The sequence below is a fragment of the Peromyscus maniculatus genome, chromosome 7 (genome assembly GCF_049852395.1).
Source record: "Peromyscus maniculatus bairdii isolate BWxNUB_F1_BW_parent chromosome 7, HU_Pman_BW_mat_3.1, whole genome shotgun sequence".
NCBI lineage: Eukaryota > Metazoa > Chordata > Mammalia > Rodentia > Cricetidae > Peromyscus > Peromyscus maniculatus.
In genome coordinates, this window is record NC_134858.1 from 59,916,863 (window position 1) to 59,936,865 (window position 20,003).

Below are 20,003 nucleotides of genomic sequence, written 5' to 3' on the forward strand. Positions count from 1 at the left end.
TTCATGGTTTTTAGATACCATATGAACCAGAGAGGAGGTGCTGGGGCGGCACAGGATTCACCTGATAAAAAACTCTCACAGAAGGATCTAGACATTCCTGCCTCTGTTTATTTTGAAGCATGGTCTTGCTATGTAGCCCAGGCTGGCCTTGAACTCCTACATGTTGGGTTTAGAGACAGGTATGTACCACCATGCCTGACCTGCTGGACCCCTTAGGAGATTCCACAAAAAACAACTGATATTTTGTGTATGCTGTAATAAATAAAGCTTGTCTGAAGATCAGAGGGCAGAGCCAGCCACGGAGTTAGCCATGAGACCAGGCAGTGGTGGGACACACCTTTAATCCTAGCACATGGGAGGCAGAGGTGGACAGATCTCTGTGAGTTCAAGGCCACCTTGGGCTACATGAGACTAATCCAGTCTAAGAGAGAAACAGAGCCAGGTGGTGGTGGCACACATCTTTAGTCTCAGCATTAGGGAGGTTGAGACAGGAAGTGATATGGCTGGGCAGAGAAAGGAATTTAAGGCAGGAGGAGACAGGATCTCTGAGGCAGTCAGTCTGAGAATTCATGGAGATAGGATCTCCCCCTTTTGGGCAAGAAGTTGGTGAGATGAGAAGAAGCTGTGGCTTGTTCCTTTGTCTTTCTGATCCTTCAGCATTTACCTCAATATCTTACTCAAGGTTTTTGTTTTAAGACCATTTAGGATTCATGCTACAAACAACACAAGAAAAAAATTATCAACAATGTTCTATGACCCTGTTCTGTTTATTCCATGTAAATATTGGCAAATTGTTTTTTTTTGTTTTGTTTTGTTTTTTTTAACAATCCATTTTATTTATTTATTTATTTTTTCCATCACAGGCAATTTATTTTGTTCTATTCATTCACAGTTAATACAGAAAATACTTGGAAACATTTCCAAATAATGTTTGACACAGAAATCATCAAATAGAAGTATACAATGTTGACAGGAGGCAGTACATTTATAATTTATAACCCCAAATGTATTTATAAATTAGAAATGGAAAGATCTACAAATGAAATTATGAAGGTTCACCAAAGTCATTTAATCTGTCAGTTTCTCATTCATTTTTATGTCTTAATAATATTCTATTGTATGAATAAGCCACATTTTATTTCTCTCCAGTATTTGATAGCTATTTGAGTTGTTTTAACTTTTTTACTATTAGCAACACACTGCTGTAAACCTTCATGTACATGTTTCATAGGTGCACATTTTCAGTAGTTTGAGGATATATTCCTAAGGGTAGAATTGTTGAGTAACAGAGTAACAATGTTTTGCATTTTGACCAACCACCAAACTGTTTTGCCAAAGTGGCACACCATTTTACAATCTCACCAAATCCTTGTTTTTAAGGCTCTGATTTTTGTACAAAAGCATTCAATCATTCTGTCAGACCAAACCAGGAAAAGTAAGCTATAGTTCAGAGCTGTTCTATTCCATTTACTATGCAAAGCCATTCTTGGCGTTTGCAACTCTCAGCCCTTTTGAGTATTCTTGCAGTGTTCACCTTTTCCTCCACCACTTTTTTTTTCTTCTTTTTTTCTGGTTTATTCCTATCTATTACAAATGTATAAAAAATCCTCCATCAATGCTGCTGATAGCAGCAGAACCTTGAGAAATATACCTTTGGTTTGCCTCAGAAAAGGAACACATATTGTACTATAAAGTTTATAAAATTGGCGCAAAACATTGTGATAATGTTACAATACCAGTTTTAAGAGTTCAGTGACTAATGGGGAGCTGATGGGATACATGCAGAACTGTGAAAGCGATCTCACTTAACCAGCTGTACACGTAGACTGTAAATCTACATTCAGATCATTTCTGATCTAAGACTATCATCTCAGTTTATCTGTTGAGGTCAACCAGGAAACCCTAGAATATACCTTGATTTTTGCAAAAAACAAAATAGGGGGAGGGGTTTTTTCAGCATTTCAGTCCACGAGTAACAGTATCCTAACAGGCAAAATGTTCTCTCACTGTCAACATAGAATGAACTGCTGCTGGAGGTCAACTTGGGCTTTAATTTGCATTAGCACTTACATGCATAGTAGTCCAAGTTGTTGACCTCATGACTTTAAAAAGTAACTCTAAAAAAGTAAAATAGCCCTTCTTGGAAGACTAAAGAAAGACATCCAGCCATAGTTGTAAAAAGTCTCATCAAAACAATATACCCTTTTATGAATTGCGCCCCAATTAAAAAAAAAAAAAGTAGCCCCAAATAAGAAGCAGCTCTGAAAAAGAAAATATAACTTAAGATATTTGAAAAAAACAAGGTGAATACAGGTTCAAAAATAATTAAGATACATTTTCTTAAGGCTACCTAGAATTAGGCTTTAAAGAATTCTACCATTTCAAGTTTACCACTAGTTACTAGATACCTATTTACAAACAAGATGTTCACCTTTTTTGTTCCTTTATCAAGAGAAAAATCTACCTTCAGACTATGAGGGTGGTGATGGGGAGGGACTAGAAAACAAGATTCAAACAATCCCATGTAAATATCACATTTTTCAAATGGAAGAACTCCAAACTGCACTAGAAGATCCAATCACTAAGACACTTTCCATTGAAATGATTTAAGTACAACTACATGGCACCAAGGTTTAGGCCTGACAACCAAGTCCTTGTTTTCTGGAAGAAAGGCCTCAAAAGTCCCACTCAATTCCACATAACAATACTTCAAAGATCAATTAGATTTTCCTTTCCTTAATATTTTTGTTTTTGACTTCTAATCTTAAAGACTAGATTAAAACTTAGCTCATTTCCCAGAAGGCATTGCTTCCCTTTGCTCTATGAAAGAGTCCACCAAGACCTCTTCCTCAAAACCATCTAGGCCCCAGCCTCCAGCCTGTGCTTGTGATGCATCTTTCTCAACATCCTGAAAAGGTAATGTAGGTAAAATATGCTCATGAACATTAAAACTAGTTGTTAGAAAGACATAACTAGCTTTATAATTTAAGTTTTAGAACATAAATACTTGCAGCTTAATCTGCACTGACAATGATTGTCTAAGCCTAGAATTCAACATTTACAAATTCTCATTCACACACACAAAACACACTATTATCACACAACTTGTGTCTTGAGAGAATCTTCTGCTTTTTAAATCTTTGGCCTCCCAGTCAATCCCAAGTTCAACTAACTTTTCCGAGTTCTGGTAGTTACCTGGACCACTGAGGCATTGCCACAAGATTTCTTCTCTTTTGAAACATCCTTTTTCTCTAGATATTAGGATAGCTACACCAGCTTGTTTCTTCTGTGGTGTATGTTGGTGTGGGATTATCTATTGCTTGATTTTTCATGGATGTGTTTAGCTTCTTTGGGTTGAATTTTCCCTTCTAGTGCTTTCTGTAGGGCTGGGTTTGTAGACAGGTATTGATTAAATCTGGTTTTATCCTGGAATATTTTGTTTATTCCGCCTATGGTGATTAAGAGTTTTGCTGGGTATAATAGTCTGGGTTGGCATCCGTGGTCTCTTAGTGTCTGCATGAGATTTGTCCATGATCTTCTCGCTTTCATAGTCTCTATTGAGTAGTCTGGTGTTATTCTGATGGGTTTACCTTTATATGTTACTTGGTCTTTTTCCTTTGCGGCTCTTAATATTTTTTCTTTGTTCTGTGTGTTTAGTGTTTTGATTATTATGTGGCAAGGGGACTTTTTTTTGGATCCAGCCTATTCGGTGTTCTGTAAGCTTCTTGTATCTTCATAGGTATTTCTTTCTTTAGGTTAGGAAAGTTTTCTTCTATGATTTTGTTGAATATATTTTCTGTGCCTTTGAGTTGGTATTCTTCTCCTTCTTCTATCCCTATTATTCTTAGGTTTGGTCTTTTCATGGTGTCCCAAATTTCCTGGATGTTTTGTGTTACGACTTTTTTGTCTTTAGTGTTTTCTTTGACTGACGAATCTATTTTCTCTATCATGTCTTCAGTGTCAGAGATTCTCTGTTCCATCTCTTGCAATCGGTTGGTTATGCTTGTTTCTGTAGTTCCTGTTCGTTTTGTCAGGATTTCTATTTCCAGCATTCCCTCAGCTTGTGTTTTCTTTATTGTCTCAAATTCATTTTTCAGATCTTGGAATGTTTCTTTCATCTGTTTAATTGCTTTTTCTTGGCTTGATTTGATTTCTTCCCATTTTTTGTTCGTTTTTTCTTCCATTTCTTTAAGGGAGTTTTTTATTTCCTCTTTAATGGAGTTTTTCATTTCCTCTTTAAGGGAAGTTCTTATTTCCTCTTTAAGAGAGTTTTTCATTTCCTCTTTAAGGAAAGTTTTTATTTCCTCTTTAAGGTAGTTTTTCATTTCCTCTTTAAGGAAAGTTTTTATTTCCTCATTGAGGGAATGTTTTATTTCTTCTTTAAGGGCCTCTATCATCTTCTTAAAGTCATTTTTAGGGTTGATCTCTTCTGTTTCTTCTGTCATGGTATGTTTAGGTCTTGCAGGTGTAGAATCACTAGGTTCTGATGTTGCCATATAGGTCTTTATGTTGTTGCCTGTATTTTTGCACTGGCGTCTACTCATCTTTTCCTCTGTGCGGTGCAGGTGGTGTCTGTGTCTGAGAGTGCCTCTCTTGTTCTAATTTTTAGTCTTGGTTTAGTAGGGGTTCTTGGTTAAATTGGTGCTATTGGGCTGTTTCTTCAGGGACAGCTGATTTCAGTCGGTGAATTATATACTTATGATTCTGGTGATCTGTTTTAGTGGCTGGGTAGCGCCTTCTTCTGTGTTCCCAGGTCACGTTTTGTTCATTTGTCAACTCCTCAGCTGATCTTGTTTCTTCAGACTTCAAACTGTAGGCATCTGAATCCTCTCCCAGATGGGTTTCAGCTGAGCAGGGTAGTCTCACCAACACCTCCAAGTTGTTGGGTTTCACAGGATCAGCAGTTGGGCCCTGGGTTGTCCCCAGAGTGCCCAGACTCGCCCTGGTTCTGACCCACGGAGATAGCCTCTTCCCCAGGTGTTGGGGCTAGGGGCGTCCCCGTTCCAAGCTGCGTCTGCCCCTCTCCGTCCCCGGGCCTGTCCACCCCTGTGGCCCACCGCCACAGGCCCACCTGCGTCCACTTGTCTCCACCGCTGGGCCTGTATGTCCCTGTCAGCTGCCGCTGGGTCTGTCTGCCTCTGCGGGCGGCCAATGGGCCTGTATGTCTCTGCCGGCTGCCACCGCGGGTCTACCTACCTCTGCTTGTCACTGCTGCCGGGCCCATCCACCTCTGCGAACTGCCACCAGGCGTGTATGTCTCTGCCAGTTGCCGCTGGGCCTGTATGTCTCTGTCGGCCGCTGCCACCGGGCCCTTCCACCTTCGCGAGTCGCCGCCGCGGACCCACCTGCGTCCGCCCGTCTCCACCCAGTGGCCTGTCTACTTCTGTCGGCTGCCGCTGCCAGGCCCGTCCACCTCCGTCTGCTTATCTCCGCTGCAGGGCCTGTCCACCTCTGTGGACCGCCGCTGGGCCTGAATGTTTTCGCCAGCTGCCGCCAGGCCTAAATGTCCCTGTCGGCCGCTGCCGCCGGACCCATCTACCTCCGCGGGCCGCTGCCACAGGCCTACCTGCGTCTGCTTGTCTCCGCCATCTTGAATCCTCTTTGGCAAATTGTTTTTATTTATTTATTTAGAGACGGGGTCTTACTGTGTATTCCTGGATGTCCTGGAACTCACTATGTAGACCAGGCTAGCCTCAGAATCACAGAGATCCACTTCTCTCTGCCTCTTGAGTGCTGGGATTAATTAAGAGGTATGCCACCACATCCAGCACAAAGTATTTCTAAATAGCACATCAGGATTCCAAGAATGGTCCAGTATCATGTTTTGATGTTTTTCATCAAATCTAAAGAGAAGAGAGAAAAATCACATATCTCGATAGGTGCAAAAAAACTCTATTTAGAAAGTTTTAAAAAAAAGCATTAAAAAAGTTTTACTCTTTACAGTAAAGATCTTGAGACACCAAAAGAGAAGGAAGTATCTTTAATTTGAGAATGGCTCCATCCTAAAGGCCTATAGCAAATACTCTTGACAAGAAAGTGGTTCAAGTTTTAGATCTATTTTCAGCCTGCTGGGAGACTGGCTGACTGGTAGTGTGTTTGGATATGGTTTGAGTGCTGTGTCCTCTAAGGCTTGATTCCCCAGTGTGGTCGTATGGAGAGGTGCTGGGACCTTTAGGAGGTGGACCTAATGGGAGTGAGTTAGGGCATTAGGCACTAAGGTGGTTCTCATGGGCCTCTGAGTGAGTTCTCTAGAGAGGAAGTTGTTATAAAAGGGAAAACCTGATGCTTTGTTTCCTGTCTTACCACACAATCTTTCCCTCGTGCGTGTACTCTCTTCATGTTGCCATCACCATGATGTGGCCCTTGAAGAGTTAGGGCCATGCTGTTTGAACTTTCAGTGCCTAAAGCTGTGAGCTAAATACGTCTCTTTTCTTTATAGCTACTGGCCTCTGGAATTTTGTTATAGCAGTGGAAAACTGACTGTCACAACCCTTCAACTTAGTCCTAGAGGACATGACCAAAGCAATAAAATAAGAAAAAAGAAATGAAGATTCTAAGTAGCAAAGGAAAGGGTGAAAATATAAATTGTGGAAAATATGATAAATACAAACAAATAGAACTAAAATGAATAATTTAAGGGGATACAAGGCCTATCAAGAAAATTCATTAGCATGTATCTAGAATAAATAATATCACAAGAAATGGAGCTGGAAATAAACATCAATTCACAAGAGCAACATGTTTACAAATCGCCCAAGAGAGTGTTAAATTAATAGGGTATTTGTGGATCAAGTTGTGAAACTTTACAATGGTGATAAACACCAGCTGGATACAAACGTAACTTTAGAAAGCTCACAAAAGATAACTAAGTGTGGCAGGACAGTCTAAGAATATCTGGCCGGGAGCAGAGGATGGCGTTATACACAAGGCTCCACACGCATAAGCCTTAAAAGAGAAAAGGGATGGTTTGTCAGTGTCAAAATGAACAGGCTTTGGTCAATAATAACACAATGTGCAGAGTTAAATGGTATCCTTGGAAGAAAATGGTTTCTATGACTAAAGCCCACTAGATACTGAGACAAACGGCAGTCTCCTGACTCAGCGAGTTGAGACACACAACTGTTAACCCATCGGCAAAGATGATAAACACATGGGTCGCAGGGAGAAAGTGCCAAGGGGTTAAGAACATCCTCTGGGAGAGGCAAACTCCGGCAAAGAGCACATGCCTCCTTGCCAGCAACACTGGGTAGTTAGGTAGCAAACGCTGTTGAAGTGGGGAGCCACTGAATAGCTGGAGGGGATGGAAGAGGGGGGCCTTTATTCTGAAGACTGACCTGGTACTGGCTAGTGAATACATTTTTGTTTTTATTCTATATTTTTAAATTAACATGTATTTATATGTGTGGAGGAGAGGGTGCATGCGTGTGTGCGTGCGGGGTGTGTGTGTGTGTGTGTGTGTGTGTGTGTGTGTGTGTGTGTGTGTAGGTCAGAGGACAACTTGCAGGAGCTGGCTTCCTCCTTCCATCACGTGGGTCCTGGGAAGCTCAAATGGTTAGGGATGATGGCAAGCGCCTTTACCTACTGAGCTGGTCCTTGGGGGTGAGCTTTGTGTGGTTCTCCTGAGTCACAGATCCACCCGTGGGCACCCAAACCAGAGAAACTCTCTCATGGATCCACGAAGAAGCTGGATGAGGGTGTTCACCCCAGAAGTGAGGGTGGTGACAGGCTGTAGACAGAAAGTTCAGCTGTCAAAGTCAAGGGTGGTTGATGTGCAGGTGGAATCCAGTGTATCACACAGATTCAATTCCTGTAGATTAAAAAAAGTTTTGAGAGAAAAATGATAATTAAGCATGAGAGCTAAAGTGCAATAATATTTATTAACTTAAAGTCATGTACCTAGGGCCTTGGGGGATGATTCAGAGGTTAACAAGCTTGCTATACAAGAACAAGGACCAGAGTTCGGATCCCCAGAAACTCATGTAAATGCTGGGTAGGCGTGGCGGCCCATCTGTAATTCCAGCTCCAGAAAACAGAGAAAGATGATCCCCAGAGCAAGGTGGTAGCAAGGCTAGCCATATCAGTGAGCTCTGGGCTTGATTGAGAGACCCTGCCTATAATGAATAAGGCGTAAGAGTGATTGAGGATGATTCACCAACATCAATACACACAGGTCTGGAGACATTAACTATTATTATTATATTAATGGCTATATATCGTCATCAGAGGAGAGCCTAATGTGGATGTAAGGGCACCTAAAGTCTTTGGAGGACAAAAGCAAACTTTGAGACACACTAGATAGGGCTGTATCAGTTTGCAATTGATCTCATAAACTTCAAGCTTAGTGGCTTCAAACAATAGAATTGTATTACTTTTTGGTGCTGGAGGCCAGAACCAAGATCAGCCCCGCTGGGGGTAAAGCTAAGGCTTTGGTTATGTTCTCTGGAGCCCCGAGGGAGCAACTGTGTTCTCACCTGAGTCTTTCCTGCGTTCCTTGGCATTCCTCCACCACTGAAGTCAGCAATGCCACAATACCACCCCCACATCCTTTGCATTTATTTTAACGAATTAATTAGTTTTTTGTGCATGTGCACATGTGTGTGTGCCTATGTATGCATGGGTGCAAGTATATATGTCACTGTAGGTATTTGGATGTAGGAAGACACCAGGCATCATTTCTCAGGCACAGCCTGCCTCTTTTTATTGTTGTTTGAAAAAGGTCTGTCACTGGCCTGGAACTTGCAGATAGGCTGGACTGGCCAGCCAAAGAGCCTGGGGATCTACCTGTCTTTGCTTCTTCTTCTTCTTCTTCTTCTTCTTCTTCTTCTTCTTCTTCTTCTTCTTCTTCTTCTTCTTCTTCTTCTTCTTCTTCTTCCTCTTCTTCTCCTTCTCCTTCTCCTTCTCCTTCTCCTTCTCCTTCTCCTTCTCCTTCTTCTTCTTCTTCTTCTTCTTCTTCTTCTTCTTTTTCTTCTTTTTAAGTAGGAAAGAAATACATACTTGTTTATTGACCCCACCAGGCTTAAACTTGTGTTAAACAAGTAAACCCTGTGAATAGCACCATGGTTATGAGTCTAGCCTGTGTTCCCAAACCACTTCACAGTTTTAGCACGTCAAATGGGGTCAAATGTCTTACCTCTATCTGTGATACAAACCCGGACTGGAAAACGAAGCCTGCATAGTTATGAATCTGATTCGTTTCACTACAACCAGTCCACACACACAACTGGTTCTGGATACACTCTAGAACTGATCATGACAAAGTCTTAAAAAGCTATAAGAAATAGATTTCCAACTAGAGAAGTTACAAATTTCAAAAGGGTATGGAAAAACTAAATCCAAGACTTCCCACTTTTTATATTCAAAGAAATAGACTTTCTGTAAAAATATATACAATTTTTTACAGACAAATACATTTTTTTTATAAGTTGTTTTTCTTAAAAATTGAGGCTTCTCAGTCTTGTAACTAATTAGCGAACCTTGAGTCAAGTACTTTTGGCCGTAACTAGGCTGATAAACTTAGTCATCCAAACCAAGCCCGAGCAGACAGGCCTCGTGTCCTGAGCACTTGGGCCGTCAAGGAGTGCACCTGGGGGCGCTCCCCCGAGCGCTTCCCTTCACATCCTCCTACAGTACTGTGACTTGAAGCTGCCCGCTTTAACAATCCAGGAGTTCCACTCTAGCATCATAGCCAGAAAGCAAGCAAGTGGCAGCAGGATTGTGACTAACAAGAATAACTACACGGGAAAGTGCTCCCTGTGGAAGAGTACTGTCCGAAAGAGGCAGTTTTCCCTCAGCAGACTGTGGAGGCCGTGGAGGAGGACTTGTAGATTGAACGAAAGTGGGTAGATGGTCAGACTTGATTCCTTGTCTAGAAGAGTGGCCAGTCAGGCTAGTCATTGAGCTCAATAAATGTGCAGAATCCACCACTCTCCTGTAGTGTTGAAAGAGAAGCACTAACAATGGCGGTGACCTGTGTGAAATGGATTTAAGCTACAAGTGACCAGCTGTCTTTGCTTCTTAATGGTGTGCAAGCACATATCACCTTGCTCAGGGTTTTTGTTGTTGTTGTTGTTGTTCTGTTTTTCACGTGGACTCTGGGGATCGAACTCATGTCCTTGTGTTTGTGTGATGAAGCCATCCCCCTGCCTCTCTTGAACAGACTTTGGTTATGGCATTGGGCTGATGATCTAGTCTAATTCCAACCCCATAGGCAGAGGTCACTTTTCCAAGAGAGATAACATTCTGAAGAGAGGACTCGCCGGGCGGTGGTGGCGCACGCCTTTAATCCCAGCACTCGGGAGGCAGAGCCAGGCGGATCTCTGTGAGTTTGAGGCCAGCCTGGGCTACCAATTGAGTCCCAGGAAAGGCACAAAGCTATGCAGAGAAACCCTGTCTCGAAAAAACCAAAAGAGAGAGAGAGAGAGAGAGAGAGAGAGAGAGAGAGAGAGAGAGAGAGAGAGAGAGAGAGAGAGAGAACTCAAAAGACAGACACACAGACATTTACGGGGACAGTTCTTCTGCCTACCAGGGGCATCTTGCACAGTCTACAAATGATGGAGTCCCTGTTTTTCTTAACTCTGGAGAGAGAGAGAAATCTAGGTTCCTCTGAAAACTGTGAAGTCCAGGGAGAATGACGTCATGGGGTGGCGTGCCTGTTGGAGGACTCAGAGTGGCTTCCTAGGGAAATGAGGTGGGAGCCACCTCTGAAGGTCAGCAGGGCCAGGGGGAGCAAGGTCAGAGCTGCTGGGACAGAGCCTCACTGAAGGCCTCTGCCCCTTAAGGGTGTGTCCACTGCAGGACTGCAGTCTCTCCCAGGTGGAGCTGCGCTATCTGCCTCTCCTCTTGGCTGTCTTCCGGGAGCAGCTCCTCTCCGCAGCCCAGCTTCAAGCATCTCTATCTGTCTCTCTCGCTCTCTCCCTCCATCCCTCCTTCCTTCCCTCCTGTGCTTCCAACCTCTCCCTTCTAGTCTCTTCTCTGTACTGTGGCAAATTCACTCATCCCAACTCAAAGCCAAAAAAAAAAAAAAAAGCTGACCTCCCTCCATTTTTCCTTCTTCCTACTTCTGAATTCTCTTTTTTTTCCCTCTCAAGCCTAAAGAGCTGAACACATATGCACATGTGCACACATGCTTGCACACACACATACACACACACACACACACACACACACACACACACACACACCTGCTTCCTTCATCTTCTCCACTGTAATTTGATTCTTGGCCCACCTGTCATAAAGAAATGGGTTTTGCCAAGCTCGCCAGACACCTGCTTGCCGATGCATTCTGGGGGCTCACTATCCCTTTTCTCACCTACTTGGCCTGGAACCAGCGCTGGACGCCTCTGGTCCACCCCCTTCTTGCTGAACACCATGCCTGGCTTCCTTTCAACCCCTCCATGGCTTCCTGCCCTCCTTGCCCATGGTCTTTCAGTCTCTCTGTGGCTTCTTTCTCTCTCTCTATTCCTGACATCATTTTCCCTGGGTTCTGTTCATGACCGTGTCTCATTTCCCTCTGTGCCTAAGCCCCTGGGAGCACCGCTTGCCTCCTTTACACCCTTCCTTTAGGCCTGCCGGGCCCCCAAGACCCTCCTCCTTCCATTTCCCCAGCTCTGGGATTATAAACCCAATGCAGTGTGCCTGTTCTTGTTTGTTTATTTTAGAAATGGTCTTACTATGTTGTCTTGGAACTCACTCTGTAGACCAAGCTGGCCTCAAACTCACAGAGATCTGCCTGCCTCTGCCTCCTGAGTCCTGGGATTAAAGGTGCATATACCTGGACCATGTCTGGACCAGATTTTTTTCTTTTAAAAGTGTGGGTTCTGGGGATCAAACATATCCTCCATGCTTGTATTTTACTGGCTGAGCCATAACACACACACACACACACACACACACACACACACACACACACACACACACTGCTAATTTAGCTTTTTGATATGTCTGGGATCAAGTCTGCTCACGGTGACTATGGTTTTGTTTTGTCTGAGACAGAGTCCCCTAACCAGTCTAGCCTGCAACTTGCTATGTAGCCCAAGCTGGTCTTGAACTTATGATCTTCCTGTCTCTGCCTCCAGAGTCCTCACAGCAGGTTTACAAGTATATACCATCTTGCCTAGGTTTGTTTGTTAGTTTCAAGCTGAAGATTGGACCCAGGGATGGATGAAGGCTAGAGAAACACCTACCACTGAGCTGCACCCTTAGCCCCCTCCCCCATCCCTGCCATAACTTCCAAATGGGTTTGCATGAGAAGCTTGGTTCCCTGAGGCTTCAGTGGTCAGTGCTGATAGGTGGCTAAGAGGCAGTCACTCTTCTTGACCTGACCTCCAAAATCCTATTTCCTTCTATTCAATGAACCTCGGATTAGTCAGGTTCCTCCAGGAAAATAGAACAGATTAGACAAATACATCTACAAAGGAAGATGGATTCATGTTAATGGTGGTCATGACTGTGGGGGCTGAAGAGGCCCTATGATCTACTGTCTGCAAGCTGGAGACCAAGAGATCTGTGATGTCATGTCCAGTTCAAGACAGAAGGCCTGGAAGCCAAGGGCGCTGATGCATAAAGGCCTAGTGATACATATGGTGGAGGGCCAATGTCTCTACTCAAGTGGAGGGGTCTGGGCTGGGGAGAAGAGAAGGAGGAATGAATAGAATAGAATAGAATAGAATAGAATAGAATAGAATAGAATAGAATAGAATTTAATCTCTCTGCTGAATAGTTTTATGTCAACTTGACATAAGCTAAAGAGAACCTCAAGAAAATGCCTCCATAAGATGAGGCTGTAGGCAAACCTGTAGGGCATTTTCTTAATTAGGGATTAATGGGGGAGGGCCCTGCCCATTGTGGGTGGTGCCATCTCTGGGCTGTTGGTCCTAGGTGCTTAAGGAAGCAGATTGAGCAAGCCATTTGGAGCAAGCTAGTAAGCAGCACCCCTCCATGGCCTCTGCATCAGCTCATGCCTTCAGGTTCCTGCCCTGTTTGAGTTCCTGTCCTGACTTCCTCCAGTGATGAACAGTTATTGGAACACAGTCCAAGAATCATGTGAGATTTCTGAGTGCTTGTGAGAAAATTCTAGGAAACAGACAAGAGTCGTGTAAGCTCAGTTTCTTCAAAAACACATACTTGTTCTTGGAATGTGCTTTCGTGCCTCTCTCAAGTGTAGCAGATAAGAGTGAGTTTACTTCGGATTATTCATTACATGCAACTGGTTATTGTTATTTGTTTATATGCCTCCATGAAAAACACGTTGTTGCCGTGTGTGGCTTGTCCACCACAGGCAAGAATTGTACACTTTACTCATGTCAGTCTTCTTAACCCTCAGAGTATACATTGTCTGGTGCTCTGAAAAATGTTGGCTGTTTCATGAGACTTTAGTTGGCCTCATTCATCTGCTCCACTCTCCCAGGTTCCACCACCTCCAGACCAATGATGAACAGTGATTGGAAGTGTAAGCCAATTAAACCCTTTCCTCCCCAAGTTGCTTTTGGTCATGGTGTTTCCTCACAGCAATAGACACCCTGACTGAGACAGCCAGCTGCTCTCTACCCCTCTGCTCCTGGGACTAGAAGATGCTGCTCACACTGTGGAGGTGTCTTAGTTTTCTCGTGGCTGTGATGAGAACTTAAGCTCACAGTTCAAAGGCACAGTCCATCACGGAGGCAGGAGCTCCAGACAGCTGGCCACATCGCATCCCCAGCAGAGAGATGCATGCTGATGTTCAGCTCAACTTCTCCTTTTTATTAAGTCTGGCACCCCAGACTCCGGAATGATGCTTTTCACAGGAAGATCTTCTATCTCAGTTAACTTGATCTAGAAACTCACTCACAGATGGGCCTGAAGCCTTGTTTCCTAAATGATTCTAGATCCTGCCAGGTTGACAATCACTAAACAGCTTGGTAGGAGGGGCTCTGTGGGTGCATCATCATAGAGGCCAGCAGCTGGAGGGTTGCTGGCAGGACCTGGAGCCTTGGGTCCCCTACAACCCACTGTTTGGGATGTCTAGTTGTTTTTGATGGTGACCTTCTTGCAGGCTGCTCTTGAACTCACTATGTAGCCCAGTATGAACTTGAACTTCTGCCCCTTCTGCTTCCACCTCCTAATATTGAGATTATAGGTGGGTTTCACCATGCCCAGTTCAAGCAATGCTGGGGACTGAATCCAGGGCTTCGTGCATGCTAGGCAAGCACTCTACCTATGGAGTTACATCCCACCAATGGAGCTACATCCCAGCCTGGGACTCTTAGTATAGAAGAATTGGGCTTTGTCCCATCTGATCATATCCCAAGCAAAGTCTCTGGCAGGGAGGAGGTCTCCTGGAGTCTAGCTCAGGGATTCTGGGACTACTTCAGAAGGCAGAGAATACAGGGTACAGGAGCTGGGAGCCAGGCTGTGGAGCCTGCAAATGTCATTACCCTAAAGAGAAATGTCTGGCCATCCCGAACTTTCAAATCTTTTGATGAAAACCAACCTGCTCACACTTCAGGAATTTTCTGGCTGGCTCAGCAGCAGCCCATTGCCCTGCTCCCCTGGGGATGAAGTTTCCAGGAGAAGCAGGGCCAGGTGTGGGGTAGCTGGAGATGAGTGGGAGGGGGTGGGATGGGTGTGCAAGGAGGTGGTGTGGGACTGCAACAGAGCCCAGAGCTTCACACAGACCTTAGCATCTGTGTAGACCAAATAAACAGAAGCTCCTGCTGGGAGAGTGCAGAAGCAAAATGTGTTTGGGAAAACGAGGTGGAAAGGGGCACCGTGCAGTTCAAAGAGTCGTGGCCAGTCAGGTTACTAGGGGCCAAGCATCCTTGGTGAACACCCAGTTAGACTGAGGTATGGTCATCTCCGTCTACAGTTCGGCTTTTCTGGGCTATGACTTCTTTTGCACACACCATCACTGAAATCTCTTTCAACGCTGAAGTATATGTAACCATGGTTACCAGTTTCACATAGGCGAGCACCAGGCACTGAGCATCAGGAGGCCCTAACAAATCCATGCAGTCAGGGAAGGTGAAGCCCTGATTCAAATCCCAGAAGGCAAAGCCCTGTCTTCACAACCACACTGAGACAGGGCAGGGGGCGGGGGGGGGGGGGGGGAGGCACAGACAGAGGCCCCAAGCTGTCCATGGCTGGCTCCACACTTTGCAACTTACTATGTGACTCTAAACAGGTTACCTAACATCTCTGTGTCTTAGTTTCCTTAGTGTCTGCCTCAAAGGGTTGTGAGGAGGCATCTCATCTCTCATTATGTTGGGATTCTCGGGCAGCCAAGGGCGTGGGATGGGCTAGGACCTTCTGCCTAGTTCTCTGGGCCAAAGAGGCAGCTCCTGCTGTCTTAGTGAGGAGGGTAGGGTCATATGGAAGCTTCCAGGCCTTCCCTGGTTTACCTGAGGGGAGTTGGGGGGGCGTTATATGAGTTAATAACAAACTCTAAGTCTCACAAGGTACATGCTAAGTGCTCAATAAATGCTAGCTTTCAGCTAGTTAATAGTGTTACATGAATATAAAACTTCTAAGACAGTGAGTGTGCCTGGGTTTTGCTGGGGTGTGGGAAGGAGGAAGATACCCAGGCATAATAGACACAGTCAACGCCAGAGCAAGGCAGCCTGCAGCTCATTCTAACAAAGCTTACAGATGTGTCATCAGAGACACACGGGGAAACCGCTCAGTTCTGCCTGGATTCCAGATGGGCCTCAAGGAAGAGGCAGCTTTTGGCTTGAACCTTGGGTGGATGAGGTGGGGACATTTTATGCAGAGGCAAGGAGGTAAGGGATGTGAGTACATTTGGCCAGAGAACAGATAAGAGACCAGTGGAAGGAGGAAGAGACGATGGAAGAGAAAAGAGGAGGACCTGAAATGTGGGCAGAGACCTAGGTGCTCCTGGGAGGAGTGACTGCCACCTGTAGGATGTAAATGTTTATAATGTGCCCTAACCTAGGCATGCTCCCTCACCACAGCTCTTTGTACTCCAGGCTGCAAGGTCACAGGCCCTCCACGCTGCCTGGGTGGGCTGCACTGCTTGGCACAACATCATTGGCCTCCTGCCTCATGCAGCCCAGGAGGGAAGGCAGGCATGCCCTCAGCCCTGAAGCTTCCTTGGGTCTCTTCCCTGAACAAAGCCAGCATTTACAGAGCTGGTGCAGGCAGGTCCCCCCTGCAGATGCCTGGGGGCAGAGGATCTCCCAGAGAGCATAGCCCTTTCAGCCCTGTTGGAAGATCCTATGGAATTTGGGGAGGGTCCAGGTGATGGCATTTTGCCCTCTAAACCACAGTGGAATAAGCTGGATAGAGCTGAAAGCCAGGGCTGTTGTACTTTGGGGATTGAGGAGCCTTCAGAGATCAGCAAGTTCAAGTTGAAAGGAGCTATCCTCCAGGATGGGGACCCACAGGGACCTAGAGCATCACAGCCTAGGCCAGGCTGCTGAGCTGGGTGGAGGAGGCCCCCAGTCCCACCCATGCCTGGGCAGTCTCTGCCTCCTAAACCCAGGTGCCACGCCCATTATGGAGCAGACAAAGCATCTGTGAGCTCCCAGGCCCTCTTGGGGCTGATGACAGGGCATGAGAGAGTTCAGGGGCCACCTTCCAAAACCAATTCAGGTCAGCTGAGAAGGTTCTAGAAGCTTCCAGCTGCTCCTGCCCTCCTCACCAAGATGGTAGAGGCCCTTTGGCCTGAATCTAGAAAGTAAGAAGTAGTCTTGAATGCATTGGCATAGGAGACCACTTCCTAAATATAACATCAGTAGCACAGACACTGAGAACAATTAATAAATGGGACCTCCTGAAACTGAGAAGCTTCTGTAAAGCAAAGGACACAGTCAATAAGACAAAAAGACAGCCTACAGAATGGGAAGATATCTTCACCAACCCCACATCTGACAGAGGACTGACCTCCAAAGTATATAAAGAACTCAAGAAACTAGACATCAAAATAACAAACAATCCAATTAAAAATGGGCTGTAGAGCTAAACAGAGAATTCTCAAAGAAGAATTCAAATGGCTGAAAGACATTTAAGGAATTGCTCAGCATTCTTAGTCATCAGGGAAATGCAAATCAACATGACTCTGAGATACCATCTCACACCTGTCAGAATAGCTAAGATCAAAAACACTGAAGACAGCTTATGTTGGAGAGGATGTGAAGCAAGGGGAACACTCCTCCATTGTTGGTGGGAGTGCAAACTTGTATAGCCACTTGGGAAATCAGTGTGATGATTTCTCAGAAAATTGACAATCAATCTTCCTCAAGATCTAGCTATACCACTCTTGGGCATATACTCAAGGAATACTCAATCATACCACGGGGACACATGTTCAGCTGTGTTCATAGCAGCATTATTCTTAATAGCCAGAACCTGGAAAAAAAAAAAACCTAGATGCCCCTCAGCTGAAGAATGGATTAAGAAAATGTGGTACATATGCACAATGGAGTACTACTCAGTAGAGAAAAACAATGACATCATGAGGTTTGCAGGCAAATGGATGGAACTAGAAAATATCATCCTGAGTGAGGTAACCCAGACTCAGAAGGACAAACATGGTATGTACCCACTCATAAGTGGATACTAGAGGTAAAACAAAGGATAACCAGACAACAACTCACAACTCCAGAGAAGCTAGCTAACAAGGAAGACCCAAAGAGGGACACATGGATCACCCTGAGAAGGGGAAATAGATGAGATCTCCACGAGTAAACTGGGGATGAGGGTGGGCAATGGAGAGTAGGGGATAGGGGATAAGAACATAAGGGAATGGGATGGTCGAGCTGGAACAGGGATGGAGTGGGAAAACAATGAAAGAGATACTATGATAGAGTGAGACATCATGAAGACAAGAGAGAAACCTGGTGCTAGGGAAGTTGCCAGGAATCCCCAAGGATGACCCCAGTTTGGACTACTAGAAATAGTGGAGAGGGTGTCTGAACTGAACTGGCTTGCTCCAGTGATCAGACTGGTGAATACCCTAACTGTCATCACAGAGCTTTTCTCCTATGGCTGATGGAAGCAGATGCAGAGATCCACAGCCAAACACCAGGCAGAGCTCCAGGAGTCCAGATGAGGAGAAAGAAGAGGGATTCTATGAGCAAGTGCATCAGGATCACTATGGGGAAACCTGCAGAGACAACCAAACCAAACTAGTGGGAACTCATGAAAGTTGGATCAAAGGCTGTGGAGCCTGCATGGGACTGGACTAGGTCCTCTGCATGGCTAGACAGTTGTGTAACTTGATCTGCTTGGAGGGTCCCTTGGTGGTAGAATCAGATTTCCATCCCTGGTGCATGAGCAGGCTTTTTGGAGTCCATTTCTATGATGGGACACCTCATGCAGCCTTGAGGCAGGGGGAAGGACTGGGACTTGCCTTTACTGGATGTGCCTCCCCATGGGAGGCCTTTGCCTTCTTGTGAGGGGGAGTAGGGGGTGGGTTGAAAGGGGGAGGATGGGAAGATGGGAGGAGAAAAGAGGGGGATCTTTGATTGGTGTGTAAAATGAATGAAAAAATTTTCTTAATAAAAACAAAAGAAAAGCTGGGCGGTGGTGGCACACACCTTTAATCCAAGCACTCGGGAGGTAGAGCCAGTCAGATCTCTATGAGTTCAAGACCATCCTGGTCTCCAAAGCGAGTTCCAGGAAAGGCAAAGAAAAAAGAAGTCTGTCCATCTGACCTAGACTGATCAGGTATCATTCATTTACCCTTTAGAGTGAATTAACTTGCTCTGTTCCATTGTTTGTCATGGCTGAAACCCAGACTCTGTTGAGAGCCTAAGAGGACAGGAGAGGAAGGCCTGGGGCTGCCTCCAGAGCAGACGGGCAAGCTAGCCCAGGGCTCTGCCACGCTGAGTGTGTGGGTTCCTGCATCAGGACTGGTTACTGGAACTTTCAGGTTTCAAGTCTGTACTGGACTTGGAAAACGTAAGTTCAATTCCCAACTCTGCCCTTCCTGGCTATGTGAATGTACCCAAGGGCCTTAAGCCTTCTGAGTCTCAGTTTCCCAGCCTGTAAATGGAAATAGCAATTGTTGCCCATCCTCTACTGGTATTCTGTAGGTCAGGCAGCTGGATGTTCAGATCTTCGAAGCTCTCCTAGAGATTCCTCTAGAGCTAGAGCAATGGGTCTCAACCTTCCTGATGCTGCAACTCTAGTACAGTTCCTCATGTTGTGATGACCCCAAACATAAAATTATTTTCATTGCTACTTCACAACTTTAATTTTGCTACTGTTAAAAATCAGAATGTAGCCGGGCAGTGGTGGCGCACGCCTTTAATCCCAGCACTCGGGAGGCAGAGCCAGGCGGATCTCTGTGAGTTCGAGGCCAGCCTGGGCTACCAAGTGAGCTCCAGGAAAGGCGCAAAGCTACGCAGAGAAACCCTGTCTCGAAAAAACAAAAAACAAAAAACAAAAACAAAAAAACAACAACAAAAAAAATCAGAATGTAAGTATCAGTGCTTTTTAACAGTCTTAGGTGACCCCTGTGAAAGGGTCGTTCGACCTCCTTAAGGGGTTGAGACCCACAGGTTGAGAACCGCTGGGCTGGAGGATTCTGATACCTCCTGCGGGGGAAGAAATGAAGGATGAGTATGTGTGTTGACACCTCAGATTGTGGGGGAAGGTGTTGGATCTTGCTCTGGGGCCACTGGGGACTTTATCCCAGCTGCAGGACAAACAGCTGTCTGCCTGGAAAACATGGACAAAAAGCCAGAGCACTGGAGGGGCAGCTTGTTAAAGTCGACTTGGTGAGGCCAGGCGGTCATTAATGAAGTGTGAGCCTGAAAGCATGAAAAGACGGAAGACCTGGGTGAGTTCTGCCAGAGCCTACTGCCTTGATGCCTGCTTCCCGTAAAACCTTAGCTCGGCTCTCGGCCCCTCAAATTCCTAGACAGAAGAATCAGTCTGGGCTGCCTGTGGAATTTGCAGAAAAGAAGGTTTGTAAAAACCACACTTGGGAACAATAGTTACCAGGGAGTGTCTGAGTCTCAGAGGAAAAACCAACACCCAGTTCTCTCTCCCTTGGGGATTTCCCA